Here is a 25,296-nt window from a genome sequence, read left to right as displayed (position 1 = left end):
TAACTCCAACTAATCGTCGAGATAATTCAAAATGTGGATGCCTTGAAGCCTCAAGGGCGTCAGAGCTGCATCCATGCATTTTGTGCATGGTGCCAGAAAGTTTTTTTTTTTTTTTTAACAGAAGGACACAAAATTGATTCACTTTGCCCCCAAAAGCGAATCTGAGAAAACACCCGTGCTTTGGCGCAATCTAAGTATGGAAATAAGCGTCCTTCAATCTATTTTCACAAACCAGTCCCCCGGCTGTACTTGTGAAATTATTTGTTTCTGAGTCAACATTCTAAATTGACAGTTTATTAGAGTGAAATTAAAATGTCTCAAATCCAGAATGGGATGCAAGCCGCCATGATATAACCATGCTCTCTCGTATGACCCATTTCAAAACATTGCCAAGCCACTAGATGGGCAGACAGAGGAATTAATGCATGGCTCTCTCCTGTAGCACAACGTGTAACCACTCTTGGCTTACTTTTGGTGACTGTTCCACAGTTAGCGGCACTGTGGAAGGAGACCCCTGTGCCTTCGCTACTGCGGCCAATTGAATGAGAGTAAATAATGTTTTGCCTGTATTATATCCAGGCATGCATAAAAAAAAATGCCCTGAAGTGTCTACAGCAGTGACACTCATGGAATAAAACATCTTCCCTGGCATGTTAAATGGGGAAGAATGTAGGGAGAATTGCCTTTATTATATCTAGGCATGTATAAAAAAATCGCCCTGATGTGTGCATATAGCAGGGAAGTTCATTGATAAAACCTCTTCCCAGGCATTTTGAGTGGGGAAGAGTCTGTGAACAGGGGGATATTGGGAACAAGCTGGTCAGCTACAACAGCCCCATTCCTATGGGGGACAGCATGTGGTGCTTGTGACTGTGTGTTTGTGTAAACTTGTGCTTGTTGAACATTGAATTCTTGAATTGAACATCGAGTCCCTTGGTCATGGAGACAGAGGCTGAATTCGGAATGCGATCTCTCAATGTTCGCTCCCCAGCACAAGTTGCAGGGGGACACTGAACTATATTCTGGTTGTCAGGCTTTCAAGGCACATACAACAATGAACTCATCCCGATAATGACCAAAGGGAAAACAGGGGGAAAATGGATATGTTTATACGGTCTAATTTCGGCTCACCCTTCATTACACAGCAAGCCCGTCAGGCTCGTGTGTAGACCTATTTTTATTGTACATTGAGTGATATTGTATGTGCCTCGAGACCCTTGGTCATGGAGGCAGAGGTCAAACTCAAGCTCAAAATATTCAAAGCTCGTTTGCCAGTGCAAATTATGGGGGAAACTGAGCTAAATTGGTGTACTGAAAAATGGGTTAGACACTAAACCAGTCCCAGCATATACAATGGAGGAACAATGTGTATTACTTGAGACAAAGTGCTTCTGCACATTGGATAGAGAATTTTGTTGAGAATGCTCAACATTAATTCACACCTACTGGGTGCTACGTTCAGGAGTGGGTTTGGTTATTAGCAATAATTAATAATTATCAAAGATAATTATTAATTATTAAAATCAGTAGAGCATTGATTAGAATCAATGTTAGCTTTTTAATCTTTTAAATCAACAATCGGCAGAGATAACCATCAATTATCAAATTCAATAGAATATTAATTATTATCAAAGATAGTAATTAATTATTAAAATAACAGAACATTGATTTGAATTAACACTAGCTTATTGATCCTTCAAATCAACAATCATCAAAGATAATTATCAATTATCAAAATCAATAGAATATTAATAAGGATTAATATCACCGGGGCACCACCCTGGAATCAGGGACTAATAACCAGACAGTATAACAGTCTCAATATAGGATTGTTCTCTTAGGTATGTCGATGTCAAAGAACCCGACATTCAAAAGGAAAACAATGAAGGCTCTGAATCCGAGCACTGACATCCCCTGCCAGCCATTGACACAGGTGTATGCAAAACAAACCAAAAAACTTCTCTTTAAAGTATGACAAAGTTTATTGATGCAGTAATATCAATTAATAATTAATACAATGCAGTCAATGAACTTCCGACTTCCAACTACAAACTAAACAGTAACATGACTAGATATGGTAGCAAAATAAGCTTAGAATACATGAGGGGAAGGTATGTGTGTGAATGGGTGTGTGTGTGCATGCATGTGTGTAAGGAGTGACGTGCACAAAATGATGGACATGGCTCTTGTGGAAAGTAAGTCACGCGAGGTTTCCAGCCAGAGAATATGGCTGCGAATAAGGGTGGAGAGAGGCTGGTTAATGGCGTCTGCCCGTTAAGTGTGTCTCCACTTGTACGATAACTTAGGGACAAAGCTGAGCTTATCGCCAAGTTATCTACTAGCCAAATGTATATGCAGGTATGTTGTGTGCGCGGTTAGTACGAGAGAAATCAGCTAAGTCAACTCGGTTGAAGAGGGAAGTGAAATCGTCATGGTTACTTGTGTAACCTCCGTTCCCTGATGGAGGGAACGAGACATTGTGTTGATGTAGTGACACTAGGGGTCACTCTTGGGAGCCCGAGACACCTCTGGTCTTTGAAAAAAGGCCAATGATAATTGGCGAGTGGTATTTGCATGCCACTCCCCCAGACATACGGGTATAAAAGGAGCTGGTATGCAACCACTCATTCAGCTTTTATGCTGAGGAGCCGATGTAAGGTCCGGCCATTTCAGCGGGTAGTTCAGCATTGTGGCAGGAGGGACACAACGTCTCGTTCCCTCCATCAGGGAACAGAGGTTACACAAGTAACCATGACGTTCCCTATCTGTCACTCACTCGACGTTGTGTCGATGTAGTGACACTAGGGGTCCCTATACGAAACGCCACAATTGGCTGAACTGTGTTACGTGAACTGGCGGTGTGTGGTGGGCAGACTACTGTGTGCCTCATAGCCAGCATACCAGGTCGACATGTAACCTCCCCCAACATAGTTATGAGTGTCGAACGGCCCTTTTTGGGGACAAGTCGACTACCCAAGAGATAGACAGGCCTCTTTTCCCCTTCTCTTTTTTCCACTCCCTAAAAAAGAAGGGGGATTATCCGACTGGGCCGCCAGGTCTAGTCGGGGGGTGTCCCTCCCAAGGGGAAGACACAGCAGAGACCACACCTCGCCCAAAGAGAGGGGGGGGATATTAAAGTGGAAGGATACGTCACGTGGTCTTTCCAACCTTGTGGAGAGTCTTCAAGGTAGATCCTGCCCAATGGGGGAGGAGTTACTACAAACATGGAGACTGGGGCAGAAGGGCTCTGCCCAAGGAAGACGCAGTTTGCCAAGAGGGAAACGAATTATCAGAAGATATATATTGCATGGGGTTAGCTTTACAGGGCACCGCCACATGCAGAGCACCTACCCCAGAACAGGACTCTTAGTTAGCACGTGTACTGGGCCGGCAGCGAATCTCTCCGAAAACTCGACTGCCACAGGGCTTGGAGGAAGTCAACCAGGGAACAAACTTGTGAACACTACTGGGAATTAATGGCGCACATCTTCATCTCAAAAGGAGGTGGAAGGCGCTATGTGCAAGCGATACACCCGGCCAGCTATCCCGGGCTTATCCGCTTGTGTTGCGTGCCACTACCTGGGATGAAACCGGTTACACCCAGAGGTTGTAGAACCTTGCAAAGGTGTTGGGTGTTGCCCAGCCCGCTGCTCTGCAAATGTTTGTTAGAGAGGCACCCCTGGTCAGGGCCCAGGAAGCTGCTACGGTAGGGCTACGAGCCCATTCTACCAGGGGTGGCATGTCCTGGGCGTGATATGCCATAGTTATGGCGTCAATGAGCCAGTGAGCGATCCTCTGCTTGGAGACAGCGCTTCCTATCTGCTGTGCACCAAAGCAGACAAAGAGCTGTTCAGAGATACTAAAGCTCTGCTTGCGATCCAAATAGATGCGTAAAGTGCGCACTGGACACAGCAATGACTGGGCTGGGTCTGCCTCCTCCTGGGGCAGTGCTTGCAGGTTCACCACCTGGTCCCTAAAAGGGGTGGTGGAAACCTTGGGCACATAGCCTGGTCGGGGTCTCAGGATCACGCGAGAGTAACCCGGACCGAACTCCAGGCACGTTTCGCTGACAGAGAATGCTTGCAGGTCTCCTACCCTCTTGACGGAAGTGAGCGCAAGGGGGCTCTCTGTAGACCCTGAAGAACTACAGAGAGGTCCCATGAGGGAACGAGGTGCGGTCTGGAGGGATTCAGCCTCCTGGCGCCTCTTAGGAACCTGATGATCAGGTCGTGCTGCCCTAAGGACTTACCGTCGACTGCGTTGTGGTGTGCTGCTATGGCGGCAATGTACACCTTCAAGGTGGAAGGGGACAGCCTCCCTTTCAAACTCTCCTGCAGGAAGGAAAGCACTGATCTGACTGCGCATCTCTGGGGGTCTTCCCATTGGGAAGAACACCACTTAGTGAACAGACAGCACTTAAAGGCATACAGGTGCCTCATAGAGGGGGCCCTAGCCTGAGTGATCATGTCTACCACCGCAGGAAAAGGCCACTGAGCCATGGTGTGCAGGGCAGAGGCGGCTTTTCCAGCAGTGCTGTAGGCTTTAGCCGTCAGGGACGAGGTGAGCCTACAGGGCTTGGACGGGAGCTTAGGGCATCCGCGCCAGGTGGCGGCGCTCTGCGGGCATAGGTGCACCGCGAGCGCCTTATCCACCGGGGGAATCGTCGTACAGCCCCTGGCCATCCCGCCATCGAGGGTAGTGAGAACGGGGGAACTGCGGAATTGGGGCCAGGCAGTAAAAGGTGCCTCCCACGATTTCGTCAGCTCCTCATGCACTTCCGGGAAGAAAGGCACTGGAGTGGGGCGTGGCTGCTTTGAGCCGCGCCGCGAGCCAAGGAACCAATCATCAAGCCGCGAGGGTTCAGTGGAGAGTCCCACTCATGTCCGTCATTTCGGCATCGGCCTGTGACTGGGCAATCGTCCCCGAAGGGGGAAGCCCAGCTGAGGCTTCTGTGTCCAACTGGACAAGCCCGCTCTCCGATGCTGCGCTCGAGAGCTCATCATCTTCGCATGCTCTGAACAAGAAGCCAGACGCTCTGTGAGACGAGCCGGCAAACTCATCCGGAAGCCGATTGGGGCAGACGAGCGTGCTGGGGAATGGGAGGTCTGCGGGGGGATACCCGGCAGAGAAGATCCCATTGGGGTCCCCAAATCGCCCCCAGTGCTAGCCGCACTGGCCTCATACCCGTAGGTAGAAGGACCGAGGCGGGGAGCCGCTGGGGTGGCTTGCTTTCTTATGAAAGCAAGCCACAACTGCAACGTTGCCAAGGTCATGTTCTCGCAATGAGAACATGAATCATCCACAAATGCTGCCTCCGTGTAGGTCGTGCCCAGACATGAAAGACAGCGATCATGACCATCCGAAGTTGAGAGATAACGACCGCAACCAGGAATAACACACAATTGGAAAGGCATCTTTAAAAAGACATGTCTTTAAAAAGACATTCCGTGTGTGCCACTCTTTTAGAGAAACATATACTCTTTTAGAGGAAAAAAGCTCTTTCAGAAAATATACTCTTTTGTTTTCTGCCGAAGCACCCAGGGGCGTTCTCTGCAGTGCACCAGTGCAGAGGAGGGAGAAGCCCTGAAATGCGCGTCAGATCCAGCAGAGGTGAATGAACAGTAGGATTCAGCTCAATGAGCATGACCGTTCGGTTCCGAAGAGAAAATCTGAAGTGGTTGCATACCAGCTCCTTTTATACCCGGGGGAGTGGCATGCAAATACCACTCGCCAATTTTCATTGGCCTTTTATCAAAGACCAGAGGTGTCTCGGGCTCCCAATAGTGACCCCTAGTGTCACTACATTGACACAACTTCGAGTGAGTGACAGATAGGGAACTTCTTCAGTTCTGCAGGAAAGCGGGTGAAGACGCGGATTACTTTGCAGTCTCCTTCGGATCTGTTAGCATATTCGGTGGAACACGGAGAAATCTCAACTCGTCCAGTGATATGAAGATTGTATGGCCAAAGTTTCGAGTCATATGTTACTTCCTTGTGCAACAAGGCTACCTCTGAGAGCAGCAGAGCTGCGTCTAGACACGGAACGTAATGTTGCTGGAAGCAATGGCCAGAAAGATTTCAGAGGTTTTTCCACTCCCGATGACGTCATGGTTGAGGGTGTTCTGTCGTGCACCTCATCCAATAGGAGTTGAGAGTTCGATCCTTCAGAATTTCACACATAGGTGTAAAGTGAGTAAGGCTTCATGGGATTTGTATTCTGATTTGGACTCCCTTGGCGCTATTGTTGTAGTTAGGTTTTATGACTATGTAGGCCTCAGTCAGGCTTTATGACTGTATGAAGGCCTGCCTTTGTCTTATATTTGAATACATGAGGCCCAACACACCATTATTCATGGGAGGAGACAGACACAACTTCAAGTGTTCGAGCCGTGAAGAACAGCGAACTTGACTTAATAGTGAACTCCGCTTTATCAAAAAATACTTAGCGGCCTTTGGCTGGTCAGAACTGCGGCGTTTGCTAACCTCGATTCATAGAAGGAGGCACAAAGTCCATTGTCTATCACCCTTGTAAACAAAAGCATTGCCCTGACCAACTCGTTCCCCAGCATGAGCCGTGGAAGGAAACCGAGGGAAAGCCAAATGGAGCCGAATGGAGATTTGACAAAATAGTTTATTGTGTAAATGTTATTGAGAGTAGGTTTGGTCTTGGCGGACAAGATCTGCTTATGCAAGCAGCTGCTGCTGCTTAACACACTGCACAATACACTGTACACAATACACTGCTGCTGTTGATATACGCAGCTGCTGCTGAACACAACAGATACCCCCCCCCACAACGCGCGCATTGTCTCTCACACGTGTTGTTTGTCAGAAAATGGTCACTGAGCTAGGCCTCAGAGCATGTCCGACGAAACTCATGCTTTCACTCAGGGGGAGGGCGACAAACACAAGGAGGATTCCGGTGTCCATTCGCACTCCTTTCTTCTCAGACACAAGTGGGGATAACACATCGTGATGAGAAATTGCAAGCCTTGACGAAGTGTTGTTGTGCTTGTGGGTCCCTTGTAATGTTTGGGAAAACCACATTGAAATTGCTCTTAAGTTTACGTTGTGTCAGTGACGTCCTTACATGTTTGCCACTCAAAAGGGAGAAAAATAATCCTCGCTTCGACGTGAGTTGCTAGAAACAAACACGGGCTTAGACAATTCGTGCACTGAAAAACAGAAAATCTGACTCAATGCGAAAGCGAATGCCTTTATGGAACCCATGACATAGCACCCTAGGGGGCATCGCTTAAGCGCCACCAGCCAATAAATTGCCATGATTGTATAAGGGTTTCAGACCACGTGACACTCGGACGGTGTTCCATAACGATCATATGCAGCTTGAGTTCCATGAAAGGGAACCATGAACAAATCAATGCAAGGTGAAAAAAAAAACAAAAAAAAAACATATAGACAACATTAAATAAGGGTTTAGTTGCAATTTGGATTTCAATTACTGATTTGATAATCATATGTAGCTTACATGGTGTCATATGGCTAGGAAATTATGTATTTTTTTAATATTTTTTTTTTTTTTTTTAACTTACCATGTTGGCAGCAATAGTACTTAAAAAAAAAAAAAAAAAAAAAAAAAAAGTTGAGACTTCATCAAGACTTCATCAGTCGAGGGCACTTGTATATGAATATTAAAAGATAAGATTAACAGTTTTTTTAAATTGAATGACAGCAGTCCAGTTTTTGTGTTGAAATATTTTTACATTCAGAATATACAGTATATGTATGGGACATAGGAGGCCTTTTGACTGATAAAAATATTATATGGGGGTTCAGGGGTGTCCCCTGAGAGAAAATTTATAAAAATATAAAAGTCTGAATGGACCATTTTTATATTTTCCTTAAAGTAAGAATCTACTAACAACAAACAAACAATTTCCATAACAACAGTGAAGCATTAAATAGCCGTTTGCTTAATTGAAGTATAAATAGGCTTTCTTTGCCATCAAGCCATGATGACATCCCTGATTAATTTTCACAAAATTAGAACAAAAATATGTTTGTTTATTATGAAAGTCTCCTAACATGCTGATTAATAAAGCTAGATCTAGATGGAAAAAACGATATAGTATAAAGGGGCCACGTTAACTTGTCCTGACACAAACCTGGCTTAGCCGAACCATCTTAATCACATATCAAACAGATTTCACCTTGCTTTATTTTTGTTTTCTGCAGTGTGTTTAAGTGAAAGATGCCAGTATCTGTAGCAGTGTCTGCTACTGTTGTTAAAATAACCACAACTCGTAAGTACAGTAAATCAGGCATAGAGCTGGACGCACTTTATTCCCGCTCTAAAGAGAAATATTTCTCTCTAGCGCTAAACGCTATTTATTCCTGCTCCGCACACGTATACACATATGCTTACACAAACACTTAGCCAGGTGTCAGATAACTAGCACAAAGATTCAGAGCTCAGTCCAGATTTATTGTCCTTCGGTCCGGATCCGGACTGGAGTCTGCCTATTGAGTACCCCTGGACTAGAGGTTCAGGTTTGTATATCTGTCTGGATTAATCTCTAGTGGGTCTGCTTTTGTTATCCTCACACTCTTAATTCACTGGGTGATTTATGACTGGTGTCAGGAGGGACAAAATGGAGTAAGAAACTGAGCCTGTTTGATCGCTGGTTACATTCTGATTTACCATTCTCATTTAAAATATGTTACAGGGCACCAGGGTGTTGACCAGCTGCCAGAGACTGAGTTCTGGGAGGGGTAGAAAGGATATCTGGTTGCACAGCCTTCCTTGAACTTTCGCTAGGGAGGATTACAGCTGGGCAGAAGCCTCTCTAGTACCCAAAGGCCAAGCATGACTGATGCATGTGTAATTCATATCACTATGTAGACCTAAAATGGCTTCCCACAAATATATGAGGTTGGTTTCAGGTGAATATGAAACTTTAACTTAGTGTGTCAGGGGAGCTATACAGTATATTATACTGGATGTTGTTGCTGCACTATTGATAATTTTCAGCCCTTTTGTATAATGAGACTTTGTTTTACACTTTGTCTTGCCTGTTTTCAGTTTTATTGAATTGCAGAAAAGCAGCAAGCCTTGAGAGACCTTGCATTAAAATGATTTTTCCACGGTTAAGATGTGTTGTTGCGTGATGCAAAACTAAGTTTGGTGACGGTTGCTATGCAACATAAGCAATTTTAAGAAATAGCCTTCAAGGAGAAGATCAAAATTCTGCATTGAAAAGTTCAAATTTGTGCTTTGATTTAATTGTAGTTTGATCAAAAATAATATTTATTTTAAATGTATGCCTGTATTTGGCAATCAGTTGCCATCTCAATTTTTTTTTTCTTTCCACAAAGAGTTAGATCTAATGAGAAGGTAATCCCATTTCAACAAGTGGGAAGGTTTATGAACTTTTAAATTAAAGTAGTGATTTATCGTGCAGTTGAAATGCAATTAGCATTTGAGGGCTAGTTTATGGCCACTGAAGCATGTTAAGGCCATTAATTCTCGACAATGAGATTTGCATTATGAAATGAGGAGGATCGAATTCATGATGGCAGTTCTAGGGAGAGATGTGAAATAAAGAGCTTCACTCCCCTCCATCTTATCTTATCAAATATCAGAGTAATTATAAGGCCATCTCCAAAGTCAAAACTATACAGAGTTAAGATTAAGGAGCCATTACACCGACAGTTATTCTGAGTATCTACGTATGTAATTACAAGATAAAAACATGATTTGTCTTGCTCAGCAATACTTTATTATCTCCCACTTGGCACTCTGTTTTCATTCTCAGATATTCCACTGTCCATTTTGGTTTCCCTTTATGTAATTTATGTTTCTGCTTTATGAGAACACTAAATGACAGGCTCATGTTTCATGACCTGAGCCCTGCCATTCCTGGCCAGAGTGATCGGTGTTCTTTCATTAATGTAATTTCAGTAATGAATTCTGGGGGTGATCTCACAGTCAGAGCCAATCTATGGCAGATGGTTTTCATGTTCTTTCTCCTGTGTGGCTTTTTAAATCAATATAAGGCCTTAATTCCCCATGTCTCATAATTTTTTACTCATTATTGGAATCCCATAGTGTGGGCAGAATAAAATGACCAATGTGAATGTCTCCACGGATGAATAATGTTTTGCATTTAAATATGAGAAGTTTGAATTTCATGCATCAAAATCAATTTATACCATTGTTTTTGTTAATAGATGTGTTGAATAAGTACCACATGATATATCTGTGTATTAGAGAGCACAGCTGTTACATTATTTGGTGTTGCTTGCTGAGGGATAGCGATTTTGAACGTAACCCTTACCCTAATTATTAATTTTCAGCACATAACTTATCCAGCACCGTTTGTTGTACAGGTTTTCACTCCCAAGGCATCAAATATTGTCACCTGTGCAAGAACCCTGTGCATCATTATAGATGCCAATAGTGCCCCTCAGCATCTGTTTAACAATGCAGCTGGTAAGCCCTTTGGCATCAACATATCATCTCTCCTACTTTTTCTTTTACAGGAAAAGCTAATTAAATGCATAGAAATAAATATTTAATCAATATTTAATACAGTTTTCCTTAGAAATAAGCATAGAAAATTTCAGGCATGGACAGATTATAGCCAGTAAAATTATCAAGTAATATCCAGTAAGGATATTTGACGATATTCAATATATATCTCAATAAATATGTGAAATGAAATGGCTCAAAATGTATTTATTTTTTAAATCAGAGGAACCATCACTGAAATGCCATTGTAGCAAAGTGCATTCAATATTGTTGGCATTGAATAAAAGTCTATTTATTCCGGCACGCTGCACGAGTCTGTGTTTGTAGCTTGCTAGCCTGCTCAGCATTGCTTATTCCTGTACATTCATCATTTTATCCTTTGCCATTGCACCGCGTGCTTAATTTTTTTGTCGCTTTTCTACAATTTCAACTGCGTGTATATTACCGTGCACACCAGTTTTATTTTTCTTTCTTTTTTCCCCGCTTCTCTGCATCTCGCATTTTGACTGCATGCATTCATTTTCTCCTCTGTATTTTACACAGATTATTGCATCATTCTTAAACCTCTGCTGATCAGGAACCACCACAACAACAGCAAACAATTATGTGAGGGATTCACATCGATCTCAAACCCGCGCCGCTCAAGAACAACCATAAAAACAACAACAACAAACAATTGCGATAAGTCATGGCATCTGCTCATGTTATCGCTTCATGCATTGCATGCCTCATGTTTACTATATCTTCTCCATCAGCAGTGAGGGATTCACATATGATAAATGTAAGGAATAAGGTCAGTGATAAAGAGAAGCCGGTAGATACTGTTTCGGTTGTGGGTAGAACAGCAAGCACACACACACTTTGGTTCCGGCTGTAGAGCTTGCAAAAGCGATGTCAGACACTGTAATATGCTTTGGCCCCCTCCCTGCTCATCGATTAGTGTACTGAATGGCTGGATGTCTGATTGGTGTCCAGAGAATAGCATAGGATTTATAAATAATTGGAGGAGTTTTTGGGGTAGGCCTGACCAGCTAAAGAGAGATGGACTCCATCCCTCCAGGGAAGGGGCCACACTCCTCTCTAGTAATTTGGCTTGTAGTCTTAATAGTGATAATATTTGACTAACTGGGGCCCTGGTCTGGAAGCAAACAAACTGGCTAATCCGAACATCTGCTAGTGGCCCTGAGACATCACACAGGTAAAATAAACTACAACAGATAGAGACTGTATCACCTAGATATCACATAGAGACTGTGTCTGTTCCCCAAACTACTAAACACAATCCCCTCACTAAATCATTTAGAAAAAAACATTATTAAAGTAAAGCTTGAAAAAAATAAATAAAAAAAATTAAGATAAACATCATATAGGGCTACTAAACATTAGATCTCTTTCAACCAAAGCACTAATTGTAAATTAAATTATTACAGATCATAGATTGGATGTGCTCTGTTTGACTGAAACTTGGCTTAAACTGGATGAATATATTAGTTTAAATGAGTCTACTCTCCCAGGTTATTGTTATAAACATGAGCCTCATCTAAAGGGTTTGGGAAGAGGTTTTGCTACAATTTACAGTGAAGTTTTTGGGGTTACTCAGTGGATAGGATATAAGTTTAAGTCTTTTGAACTAATGCTTAATGTGACACCGTCAGATATAAATAAAAATCTCTGTCGTCTTTTGCTCTTGCAACAGTATATAGATCACACGGGCCGTATACTGATTTCCTTGGTGAAATTTTCTATCAGATCTAGTAGTTACTGTGGATAGAGCTTTAATTGTTGGTGAATTCAACAGTCACATATATAATGAAAATGACACATTGGGATTATCATTTATCGATATTCTCAACTCTCTTGGAGTCAGACAAAATGTGACAGAACCAACTCATCACCATAATCATATGCTAGATTTAATTCTGTCATATGGAGTTGATGTTGATACTATAGAAATTCTGCAGCAGAGCAATGACATCTCAGATCATTACCTTGTCTCTTGTATGCTACGATCAGCTAATATCACTCAATCAACACCACGCTTTCGTTCAGGTTGAACTATTCTTTTGACCACTAAAAGCTCAGTAAGTCAAAAAGTTTAGAAGAACTTGATGTAATAACAGAAAATATAAATACAGTCTTCTCTAGCACTAACCCCCCCCCCGCCCCATATAAAGAAAATTAAAGAAAAAAGCCCCGCACCATGGTACAATGATCACACTCATGCTCTCAAGGGAGCAGCTCAGAAAATGGAGCACAGGATTAGAGGCATGTCACGGTTCATGGAAGGATAGTGTCTGTAGCTACAGACAGGCACTAAAAGCTGCCAGGTCGGTATATTTTAGCAAACTCATAGAAAATAACCACAACTGTCCTAGGTGTTTATTCAGTACTGTGGCTTAATTGGTTAGGAATAAAGCCTTGACTGATCCAGATATTCCATCGAAGCACAATAGTAATGACTTCATGAGTTTCTTTATTGATAAAATTTAAATAATCAGAAATACAATTGAAATTATGCAATCATCTGTCACAGTACTTCAGAAAATTTTCCTCAAGAGCAAATTCAATCCTTTGCTGTCATAGGTCAAGAAGAGCTACAATATGAAAAACCACAACTTGTATGTTAGATCCAATGCCAACTAAGCTCTTAAAAGAGGTATTCCCTGTTATCTCAGAACCTCTTATTAATATTATTAACTCCTTGCTATCCTTAGGACATGTCCTGAGAAACTTTAAAAAGGTCCAGGAGAATTTGCTAATTACAGACCGATTTCAAATCTCCCATTTATGTAGAAAATACTAGAAAAGGTAGCGTCTTCCCAACTATGTTCATTTCTACAGAGAAATAGTATATATGAACAATTTCAGTTAGGAATTAGGCCCCATCACAATACAGAGACTGCACTAATCAGATTTACAAACATGGGCGGACTGGGAAGAGAAATCAGCTCTGCATTTTACATAGAAACTGGTCCAAAAGTTGTTGAGCAGAGAGTGGGGGGGTTTGTCGCTGTCCTTTTCTGCATATCGCGGCCCCCTTCGGCATATTGCGGTGCCGTTTTGCAGCCCTCTTCAGCCAGTCGCGGCCCGTTCGGCATAATGCGGCAGCCCGTTTCAACTTATAGCCAACGTTTCGTGGCCAGCCCACCGGGAAAAGTCCCAGTTCTCCCTATGGCCAGTCTGCCCCTGGTTACAAATGACTTGCTCTTATCATCTGATCACGGTTGCATTTCTCTTCTAGTGTTGTCTCGACACCATAGATCACGACATTCTCTTGGATAGGCTTGAGAATTATGTTGGCATTTGTGGACTTGCATTAGCATTGTTTAGGTCCTGTTTAGTAGAACCCTACCACTTTGTCTATGTAAATGCGGAATTGTCAAATCAAACAAAAATTAAGTATGGAGTGCCACAGTGATCAGATTTAGGGCCTCTGCTTTTCTTCTTATATATGCTTCCCCTGGGAGATATTATCAGGAATCGTGGAATAACTTTCCACTGTTATGCCAACGATACCCAACTTTATATTTCTTCAAAACCCAACAAAAATTTCACAATTCTCCAAATTAGCAGAGTGTGTCAATGAAATCAAAGATTGGATGGCCATAAATTTCCTCCTACTCAATTCTGAAAAAACAGAGGTACTAATTATTGGACCAAAAACCTCTACAAATAAGCCACTAAAATATAATTTGACTCTCGATGGATGTACTGTTACATCATCTTCTACAGGGATAGATCTATAAATCAAATTTCCAATGTTTGTAGTTCAGCATTCTTCCACCTCTGAAATACTTCTAAGTTACGACACATGTTCTCTGTTGCTGATGCCGAAAAACTAATTCATGTGTTCTTGACCTCATAATCATGACTAGATTATTGTAATGCATTACTGGGAGGATCTCCTGCAAGTTCAATAAATGAAACTAAAATGGTTCAAAATGCAGCAGACAGAGTGCTGACTAGAACCAAGTAATATAATCATATTAGCCCCATTTTATCATCGTTACATTGGCTACCTGTTAAATTTCGTATTAATTTAAAAATTCTGTTAACTACGTACAAAGCTTTGAATGGTCTAGCCATGCAGTACTTAAGTGACCTTCTACCACCCTATATTCCATCACGTTCAGTACAATCACATAATTCTGGCCTGTTAATAGTTCCTAGTATATCAAAATCCACAAAAGGAGGTAGATCCTTTTCCTATTTGGCTCCTAAAATATGGAATAGTCTCCTCAACAATGTTCAGGATGCAGACACACTCAATGAGTTTAATCTAGACTAAAGACTCATCTATTTAACCAGGCATACACCTAATTTATCCATCAACTCACAATTAGGCTGCTTTAGTTAGGTCTGCCGGAACCAGAAACATTTATCATGATTTATAACTCTGCAATAAATTGAATGGCATCTATGCTAATATCATTCTATTTTTTTCCCTGTCTCAACCTCGGGGTTCATATCCTGAGGTTACCAGAACCGGCCAGATCCAGCTCCATTCCTGCTTAGTGTCAGACTCCACTGCTACGTGTCGGCCTGACCTTAACACTTAATTAGTTTACTAATTTTAAACCATGACTTGCACTACACACAAATAAGTAATACTGGCATTATATTCATGCTGTTTAGCCAGAGGTGAACTGGCCCCCACAGTGAGCCTGGTTCTCCCACGTTTATTTTTCTCCATTAACCAACATTTTATGGAGTTTTGTGTTCCTTGCCACAGTCACCTTTGGCTTGCTCACTGGGGCTCTAAATACAATTATTATTTAATTATGTATATTTATACACAATTTACAATCATGTTTAATCAAACTACACATGACTCTTAGACTTGATAGATATTACAGTTTCATTTTCTGTTAAAGCATGTTTTTCTGTAAAGCTGCTTTGAAATGATGTGTGTTGTGAAAAGCGCTATACGAATAAAAATAACTTGATTTGACTATTTAAAAATAATAAAGACATGTTTCCCCAATTTTCCACTTAATGAACACAAGGATTTAATATTTTGAGGATTTCATTTGTTTTATATAAATGTAATATATTTCTGTCCTATTTACTTCACCTTTACCTGGAGCTTTTATTTTGAAACTTCATCTGGAACTTTTATTTTGACACTTCACATGGAGCTTATTTTTACACTTCATTTGGAGCTTTTATTATAACACTTCACCTGGAACTTTTATTTTGTCACTGAAAGTGCAGTGTGTAGTCTACTGTGTTCTGCATCTAGTGAAATGCTTTTATCTCTTTCTTTTCTGTAATAGTATGCAGCCTTTGTAGATCTGTACAATTACTCTTAGCGGTTACTAATGTTAATTGTGCGAATGCTTGAACATTACTGAAAGTATTACTTTTCTTTCACAATGAATGGAACTGCTCTAAAAGTGCTACTAACACGAGCCCATGAGCCCTGTTCAGTTTATTCTAAAGTACACACAGACCATTTATATCTGTATTTAATCGCAGCCCTTTGCAGTTTTAGAATCACATATGACCATATATCCATTTCTGTGTTGTTTTGATTAATTATGCAGCCCTGAAGGATCAAGAAATTAGTCTACTGATGCACTCTTTATGAAACTTAATGGCCAAATAAAAAGTACTTTGGAATCATCACAATAATCACGACCAGCCCTATACTGTTGCCAAATTCACAGTGCGATCTGTCTATTGCTTGGTAACCTGTAAAATTCTAGTTCGGATAATGAAATATGTTACTTGGCAAAATAAATGTTTATTCAGATTATTACTGAAAATAAATGTAACTGTTTATTTAAGATTTGTGTGTTTTATCATATTGCTTTGCATCAAGCCCAAGAACACCCTTTACACATGGTAAAATCACACAGCCTCCCATGGCTTATAGCTTTTTTTTTTTTTTTTTTTTGAATTCGGCTGTTATAGTTTTGTGTTTTTATTATTCTGTATATTCTATATGTACTGTATATTGCTACGGATAGCTTACACTTTAGTTGAGACACCACACTTCCATGTTTCAAATCCCATACACAGGGGGCAGGTGGAGCTTACTTGTCCGCACCCAGGTAAAAGGGGTGGTTTCTGAGGCAACTGGCCCTCCCCATCGAAGCTTTCTTGTCCCCTTCGATCGAGGCCCGACCACGAGAGTATGCGTGTGGAGTGAACGTGCTAGTGTGGAAGAGAAAGGAAGAGACGCGAGAAAGTTCAGACATGTTTGGCTGTGGAATATGGCAGTTGGAGGTCTAACTGGGCATCAAGGGATTGTTTTAGTTTTTTTTTTGGACTGTGTGTGCCTTTGTAAATCCTTTTCTGAACAATCACCAACAAAGATTGAGCTGGCCCGGTACCTTGTGGGAAACTCTGCCACAACAGCCACACAACAGAGCTGGTCAGGTGTCCCAGAGCGAGGTAAGCTCACTGTCCCTCAGTGTCACACACACACTAAGACAAACATTCTGATGACCATGTTAAATGCACACACTCAGTTAGGAATGGGACTAGAGGTATTGTACCTACCCCTAGACAAACCCTTACAAAAATTGAGAGATCACTGCAAATTTGCCACAGATCATTTTCACATGCAAATGAGCTTTGCGGCAAATTGTCCATTGTTTCCAAAGGTTTGCTGGAGGTTCACCACTACCAGTGAAGAGCTGAAAACTTCTGGCAAACATCTGCGGCGATTCACAAACTCATTTGCATGTGAAAATAACGAGCTGCAAATTTGCGGCAAGTTTAGATTTGTTTGTTTTTTGTAAGGGAACGATAGGCAGGTAGGTGGAAAATAATTGTTTACCTGTTTTCGTCTGCCGTTAGCACTGTTTGGAACAATTGGGAGGCCCGTCCGAGATTTGTATATGGTGAGTGTAATGTTGAACTAGTGTTTGTTTGGTTTCATGTTGGCGTTTGTGCGCTAGTAGTGTGAGGGTATGTGGTGAAATAGTTGTGTTACTTTGTTAAAACAAGCAGAGGAGTTCGTGTTAGCTATTTTAGCTGTCACGGGTTGAGTGACCGCTTTATTGGATGTGATGGTTTGTCGCTAAACTATAATGTTTTTCCGTGGCTTGCAAACTTTTTGGGGGGATAGCTAGCAGCTTGTTGCAGGTAAGCAGCATGTTAGCGTGTTTACTAACTGTGAGCTACTGGGTAATTTGGTAGAGCTAGAGAGCCAGGTTTCTTTTTCTTTTTCTTTTTCTTTTTTTAGAAAAGGTTTGTTCCTTGCTGATTTTGTTCAACTCGTTGTTCAACTGAAAGAGTTTGCTCTCTTTCATGAACTTGATTTACCACCCAATGTATGAAAATTGGAAATAGTTAAAGAAATTATGTGGCAGTTTGGTGTTGTAGACGAAGCTCTTTTGAAAGAGAGAAAACAAGAGATACTCATAATAAAACAAGCTGCTGGCTTTGCGGCAGGAATGACTTTACATCGAATCAATGTGTCGTAAGTTGCAGGCCAAGAGAATGTACAAAAGTGATGTTCCATTCAGTTGTCCTGGTGTCAAGGCAGGAACCTACTGTAGTTTCAGTAGATAGAGCTGGGTCAGTTTTAGTGGAAGCTGAACATGATGCACTTGCGGTAATGTGGATTCATGCCTGTCTGATGGTCAAATGGTAAACAATGGGACAAAAAATTATTGGATCTGTGCATTAGGACTTGCAGTGTAAATGCAGCCTGATAGACCTGCCACTGTCTATGTCATTAATATTAACAACAATAACAAGAAAACCATTCATTACTCTTGGCTGGATAACTTTAATAGCTTTTAAATAAAATATTAATGTATTATAATCTTATAGTGTAGACCTGTTATCCACTAGAATGTAAAAAAAATGTATTTGAATACTTGATACTGCTATCAGAAGCACTGTTTTCTTAATTTGTTTCTTTGTTCTTATTTTATTGCTGGCTGTTTTCTTGTCTTGAATAATTGAGAACTTGAAACAATGTTTACCTAATTAACAAATTAGTCAGTATTAGTTTTTACATCGAGAATTATAAATTTTCAGTGGTATTGGTTCTGACTTCTGAAATGTTGGCATCGTGACAACCCTGCCTACAATGCAAATTTAATTTGTGCATGGTAGACCTTACTGTAACAGCATTATCTCATGCCAAAAAAGTGTGAGCACCCCTGATGTAAAGTATGTATTATATCAGCCGGGATAAAAACTTTGTCCCTCTGTTTCACTTGACGGTCAGTCTGTAACCCACAAAGAAGGTTATCTCGGCCATGCCAGCGTCTCAGAGCAGTTCCCGTGCATTGTAAAAGCAAAGTTCTGCAGGTTCACTCCTTCAGGCAATTCCAAATATCTGTACCGCTATGATTCATTATACAAATCTCCACATAAAAAAAAACTCCACACAGTAGGCCTGTCACAGAAAAGGAGTAAATGATAGCATTTCACAAGACTTGCAATGAGGAAAACTGTAAACTGTCAAATTCACACTGCACTTTAGAGTGGACATGGGCAAGCTGCTGTATGCCTCGCAGCGAGCACTCAACCACTTCGTGACCTTCCAGCGAGTTAGGTAAGGTGTCTCCCTAGTCCCGTTAAGGGGGGAGGAGGCACTTACCCAAGTAGGCTACTGGCGGTGCCTTTCTTAATTTTCTGTTAAGCAATCTCCCACCGAGCACTTTCTAGAATAGTGCTGGAAAGTGCTCTTCCCTCTCCAGGAAGGAGAGCACTATGGAGACCACATCCTACCGGAAGGAGGTTAACATGTGGAGCACACCTCACATGGACTTACAAACGGGGAAGTACACATGTGGAATGATACCACAGGAGGACCCTAACTACAGAGAGGGTACACAGCACAATGGCCGAGACAGAGAAAGCTTTGACGAGGGGAAACACAGGTTTCACCTAAGGGGGAAACCAAACAGTTGAAACTCATCCTACGGGATTACCAAGGGGGAATCACCACGCATGGAGTACTGAGCCTGAGCACACGGGCTCACCTGAAAAGGAGAATACCATGAGTACTGGGCCTGGTGGCATTACTCCTCCACCGAATTCGTCACCAAACAGTGCTAAGGAATTTAAGAGGCGTCCGGAGTTCACCGGTACAGGGAATTGTTTTGGACAAAAAAGCGCACTTTATCACCTTTGATAAAAGGGGAAAGGCGCAATGCAAGCGGTACACCCAACCGGCTGCACAGTCTACATGCTGTTAATGTGTAACACTCGGGTCGAAACTGGGTCTATGCGTAGGTTATAAAACCTCGCAAAAATGTTGGGTGTAGCCCAACCTACAGCTCTGCATATGTCTGCTAGAGAGGCCCCCATTGCCAGTGCCCAGGAGGATGCAATACTTCTAGTGGAGTGCGCTCAGACTCCCAAGGGGCACAGCAATCCTGAGTTTGGTATGTGAGAAAAATGGCATCCACAATCCAAAGGGCTAATCTCTGCTTGGAGACAGCTTTCCCCTTCTGCTGTCCTCCAAAACAGACAAAGAACTGCTCCGAGCATCTAAAGCTCTGTGTATTTGAGATAGATGCGCAGGGCGCAAAATGGACACAGCAACAACAAGGCCGGGTCTTCCTCCTCTGAAGGGAGTGCTTGCAGGTTCACCACCTGGTCCCAAAAAGGAGTGGTGGGAACCTTGGGCATGTAACCAGGCCAGGGTCTCAAGATCATGTGAGAGTGAGCCGGCCCGAACTCCAGGCATTTGCTGGTAACAGAGAGCACCTGCAGGTCTCCCACCCTCTTGATGGAATTGAGCGCCACCAGGAGGGCCGTCTTCAGGGACAGAGTGCTGAGCTCGGCCTGCTCCAGGGGCTCAAAGGGGGCTCTCTGTAGGGCAGGTAGGACCACATAGAGATCCCAAGAGGGGATCAGGCACAGTATAGGAGGATTCAACCTCCTCACGCATTTGAGGAACCTTTTGATCAGGTCGCACTATTGTGGGGGTCTTCCATCCAGTGTATCGTGGTGAGCTGCTATGGCAGCCATGTACACTTTCAGGGTAGAGGGAGACAGTCATCTCTCCAGCCCTTCCTGAAGGAAAGACAGCACAGACCCGACAGAACATCTCTGTGGGTCTTCCCCATGGGAAGAACACCAGTTAGCGAAAAGATGCCACTTCAAAGCATACAGCCGCCTCATAGAGGGGGCCCTGTCCTGAGTGATCATGTCTACCACTGCTGGCGGAAGACATGGAGATTCCAGAGGCCCGGCTGCGGGTGCTGGAGCGTGCCTTGCCCCTGAGTGAGAAGGTCCTGCCTCAGGGGAATGCGCCAGGGAGGTGCTACTGTCAGGAGCATCAGATCCGAGAACCAAGTCCAGTTGGGCCAGTACGGCGCAATGAACAGGACTTGCTGCTCGTCCTCCCTGACTTTGTCTGTGCAATGAAGCTCACAAGAGGAAACGCATACTTGCTTAGCACAGAGCATTACCTGCCATGAGAGCACATCTGCTGCATGGTTGAGGACGCCCGGAAGGTGAGTGGCTCGCAGAGACTTCAAGGTCTGCTGACTCCAAAGGAGGAGGCGGTGGGCGAGTTGTGACATGCGACGTGAGCGTACGCTGCCTTGGCGGTTTATGTACGCCACGGTCGCTGTGTTGTTGGTTCCGTCCAACACATGCTTGCCCTGAATCAATGGCCGGAGCCTCCTCAGGGCAAGCAATACCTCCAGCAACTCCAAGCAGTTGATGTGCCAGTGGAGTCGGGGCCCCATACAGAGCCCCGACACTGCCTGCCCATTGCACACGGCACCCCAGCCCGAGTTTGAGTAGTCCGTCATGACCACCTTGAGACCTGCTCTAGGAGAACACCTGCCCGTAGAAACGCAAGGTCCGACCAAGGGCTGAAAGTCGAACGGCACTGTGGTGTGATGGTCACATGCCGAGTGCCGTGGTGCCATGCCCACCTCGGGACTCGAGTCTGTAGCCAGTGCTGAAGCGGTCTCATATGCATCAACCCGAGGGGGAGAACCACCGTCGAGGATGCCATATGCCCCAGGAGCCTCTGAAATTGTTTCACTGTTGCCGCTACCTTGTCCTGATGAGCCACCGAGAGGGGCTGGAGAGCACTAACCAGGCCTCCAGCCTCCATGACAGCGGCACCAGGGGGACGACTGGATTTACCGTGCCCGGGCAGGGTGGTTTGCGGCAAGGCAGAGCAGGCACCCCACCTGGAAGACAGCCCAGGGGGGGCATGCTGCTCCGTAAGCCCGCAATGGTGGCTGGTGACTGGGACACACTTACCTGTTCGCCGGCTGTCACTCGACAGAGAACGAGGGAATGGGAGGCACTCGCGTTCGCCTGATTGACTGGAAAGACATCCAGCGCCTGGCCGTTATGAGTGCTCTGGTCCGGAGAATGAGGAAACTGCTCTTTTATTGACCATGTGGGTGCCGAGGCCCAGAGGGCACTCACTGATGTAATACTCACCACACGCTGGCCCCGGGGCGATGGTGGGGCTGGAGAGATGCCCCGGGCCAGACCGGTCAGGAGAAGTTGCCTCGTCCCTGGGCGGCCCATGTCAGGACCACCTCAAAGCCCATCTGGGGTTCTTGGGGGCTGGCTGATGGGCAGGTGGAGCCCACATCCCACGGGAGGATCTTTATCTCTGAGGCCGGCGTGCAGGCTCCGATGGTACAGGAGCCGGGGCCGGCACCACAGGGGAACGGCTCTGGCAAGAAGCAGATGGGGTGCGGGACCTCGGTGGCCTGAAGGCGGAGGATGTGTTTAATCACCTCTGTCTGCTTCTTCACTATCGAGAACTGATGGGCAAGGTTGAGCCACAGGTGCCACTCTTGGTCCACAAGAGTGGACATTGTCTGGCCCAGGGCATGCGCCGTGACCACGTAAGCATGTAAGTCAAGGTCGATCGCAGTGCACAGTTCCTGCATCATCCCTGGGTTGGTCCTACCCTCGTGCAGATCTTTCAGTCCCTTGGCCTGGTGGACCTGCAGGATGGCCATGGCATGCATGGCGGAAGCGGCCTTATAAGCTTTCATCATTAAAGAGGAAGAGAACGCTACAGCGCACTCTACCTGGGGAAGCCCAACTTATCCCTAGGGCGCTCCACCGTGTACGGGCAGTAAAAGGTGCCTTCCATGACTTCGTTAGCTCCTCGTGCACTTCTGGGAAGAAAGGCACCGGGCCGGGGCACGTCCGTGAGTCATGCTCTGAGCCCAGAAACCAATCATCCAGCCGCGAACACTCAGGACAGGGTGGAGGGTTCCACTTCAGCCCGATATTCGCAGCTGCCTGGGCAAGCACGGCTGCCATCTCAACGTCCGCCTCATCCTGTGCTCTACCCCCCGTGGGCTGGAGCTCAGAAGATTCGTCTGCTTCCAATAGCAGAAGCCCACCCTCCGATGCCACGACTGAAAGATCATCCTCGTCGTGAGCCGCGAACGACACATTAAACCTGCCCTGAGGCAGACTGCTTGCATTGCTCAACAGCTCATCCAGACAGAATGAGCATGCTGGGGGATGGGAGGTCAAAGGGGGCTGATCCGGCAGAAATGCTCCCATGTCCACATCCAGATCGCCCGCAGTGCTTGCCGACCCGGCTGGCTGAGCGTCAGCCCAGGACGGACCGGGTTGGGGAACAGCCGTGGTGGATCCTTGCTTCATGAAGAAGGAAGTGAGCCGTGACCGCAACGTTCTCATGGGCATGTTCTCGCAATGAGGAGTTATTGCGTTACCAGTGCTCATGTGCTGGTGCCCCAGACACTTGAGGCAGATTTCATGGGTATCCGGAGGGGAGAGATAGTGGCCACATCCAGTAGCACAAACATAGAAGGACATCTTTAAAAAGATGGCAAGCATTTGCGCGAGCTCTTTTAGAGAAAATATACTCTTTCAAATATATTCTTTTAGCACCCGTAGACTCAGGCTGCCGAAGCGCCCAGGGGAAGCACCACACTCGACCGTGCGAGGGTGACCACTGATATGCAGCATAAAAAATCCAGCAGCGTAGCAAGAGGTGAGAGGACGAACACACAAGCATTCGGCTCTGAAGAAAAAATCTGAATGAGTGATGCACGCCATCTCCTTTTATACCTGTATGTCCGGTGTGGAGAGTGGCATGTAAATTCCACTCGCCAGTTTTTATTGGCCTTTTCTATTTTAAGCAAAGGTGATCTCTCAAGATCGAACCCCTAGTGTTACTACATCGACACAACGTCAAGTGAGTGACAGACAGGGAACCATTGATGACGGCAATGTCTATGAAGTGGAAAAAAAGAGTCTTCCACCACTTCTGAGTTTTTTGTAGGATGTCGTATGATTTTATCATTTGGTCTGACCTATCAACACCGCCCATGTTTTTGTTATAATCGCTGATGACAGTGGGCTGTCAATTACAAGTATATTCCCCTCAATCCTACACCACCTCATATCCCCACGAGCTGTCTTGCGTTCCCATCTTTTGATGTCTTTAAATTTAGCAGGAAACAGTTTACGATTCACCCTGCATGTCCCACAGGCATTAGTACCCATTTCTAACAACTTAACCATAAGAGCTGGGGACGTGTAAAAGCTGTCAAACCAAACATTGTGACCTTGGTCTTTGAATGGCTGCAGTAATGATTCAACTACTATGGTGGCCAAGTCAGTGACATGCCCATCATGACTACCTGTGTAAACATTAAAGTCGAGAGTACACCCCGAGTCTGAAGTTGCACTTACCCATAATTTAAAACCTCACTGAGTAGGCTTGCCCTTCATGTATTGTTTAAATCCTGACCGAGCTTTAGACTTGACCATACATTCATCTATTGCGAGATTTTGGTTAGGCTGAAAGAGCTGCTGGCATTTTTGTTTGAGGTGGTCCATAAGATAACGCAACTTCCTAAGGCGATCCTGATTATCCTCTGTGGTAGGGTCTATAACATGTAGAGCTGCTAAAAGAACCTTGTAGCGGTCACGCAACATAAATCCCCTCGCCCACGAGCCCTGAATTGACTTGGTTCCCCAATGACGATGGGAATCAGGGAGAATTGAAAACCCCATGTAAATGAGCAACCCAAAAAACTTGTAAAATTCATCGGGGGTCACCTCCATCCAAGCTCCTTGGTAGCTGGAATATGACGTGAAGTTTAGGACGAGCTCCCAGCCTGACAGTTTGTAAAGCTGCACATCTCAGCAACTACAGCCTGAGTAAAAACAGCATGAAAAAGTCCAAAAAGTTACTCGCAACATCATATTGGAGGTTGACCACACAGCCTGACGCACGCTACCTAAGTCACTACTGAATGGACGGCTAGACTTAAATGGGAGAGGTTTTGGTGCCTGTGAATTGATGTCAGAGTATGAAGGATAAGAAACAGAGTCAGGGAAGCGTTTACACTTTCTAGCTGACTTGGAACCTGTGCGAGAATGGCTAGCCATACCCAAAATAATAAGAGTAACAGTGTTAGTGTTACTGTGAGTATCAGTCTTATGAGAAATAGAAACAAACAGTACAAAAACATTCATAAATACCCAGTTGATGGTCTTGGCTAGGGATCAGGTTCCTTCTCATCCTCCATCTCCTCGTGGTCCGGGTCTTCCTGCAGTAATTCCTGGTCCAGCAGATCTTCCTCCTGTGTGCTCATGCCCTCATGATCCACGATCTCCTCTGCTATGAACCTAAGCTCATCAGCAGTCAGCTGCCTCCTCCTCTTGAGGGTGCTGAGCAGGGTGCCATAGTCTCTATCCATCTCTACAACAGCAAAAAGTACAACAATTGGTAGCCAGCAGTGTGTTCTTCACAAATCCATACACTGAATAGTCACCAAAGGCTTGCAGACTAAGCAGAATGTCCAAATGCAGACAGCCCTCTCACACTTTCCTTGTGAACAGGAAGCTACACACAA

The sequence above is a fragment of the Myxocyprinus asiaticus genome, chromosome 20 (genome assembly GCF_019703515.2).
Source record: "Myxocyprinus asiaticus isolate MX2 ecotype Aquarium Trade chromosome 20, UBuf_Myxa_2, whole genome shotgun sequence".
NCBI lineage: Eukaryota > Metazoa > Chordata > Actinopteri > Cypriniformes > Catostomidae > Myxocyprinus > Myxocyprinus asiaticus.
Note: the sequence above shows the minus strand (reverse complement) of the source record.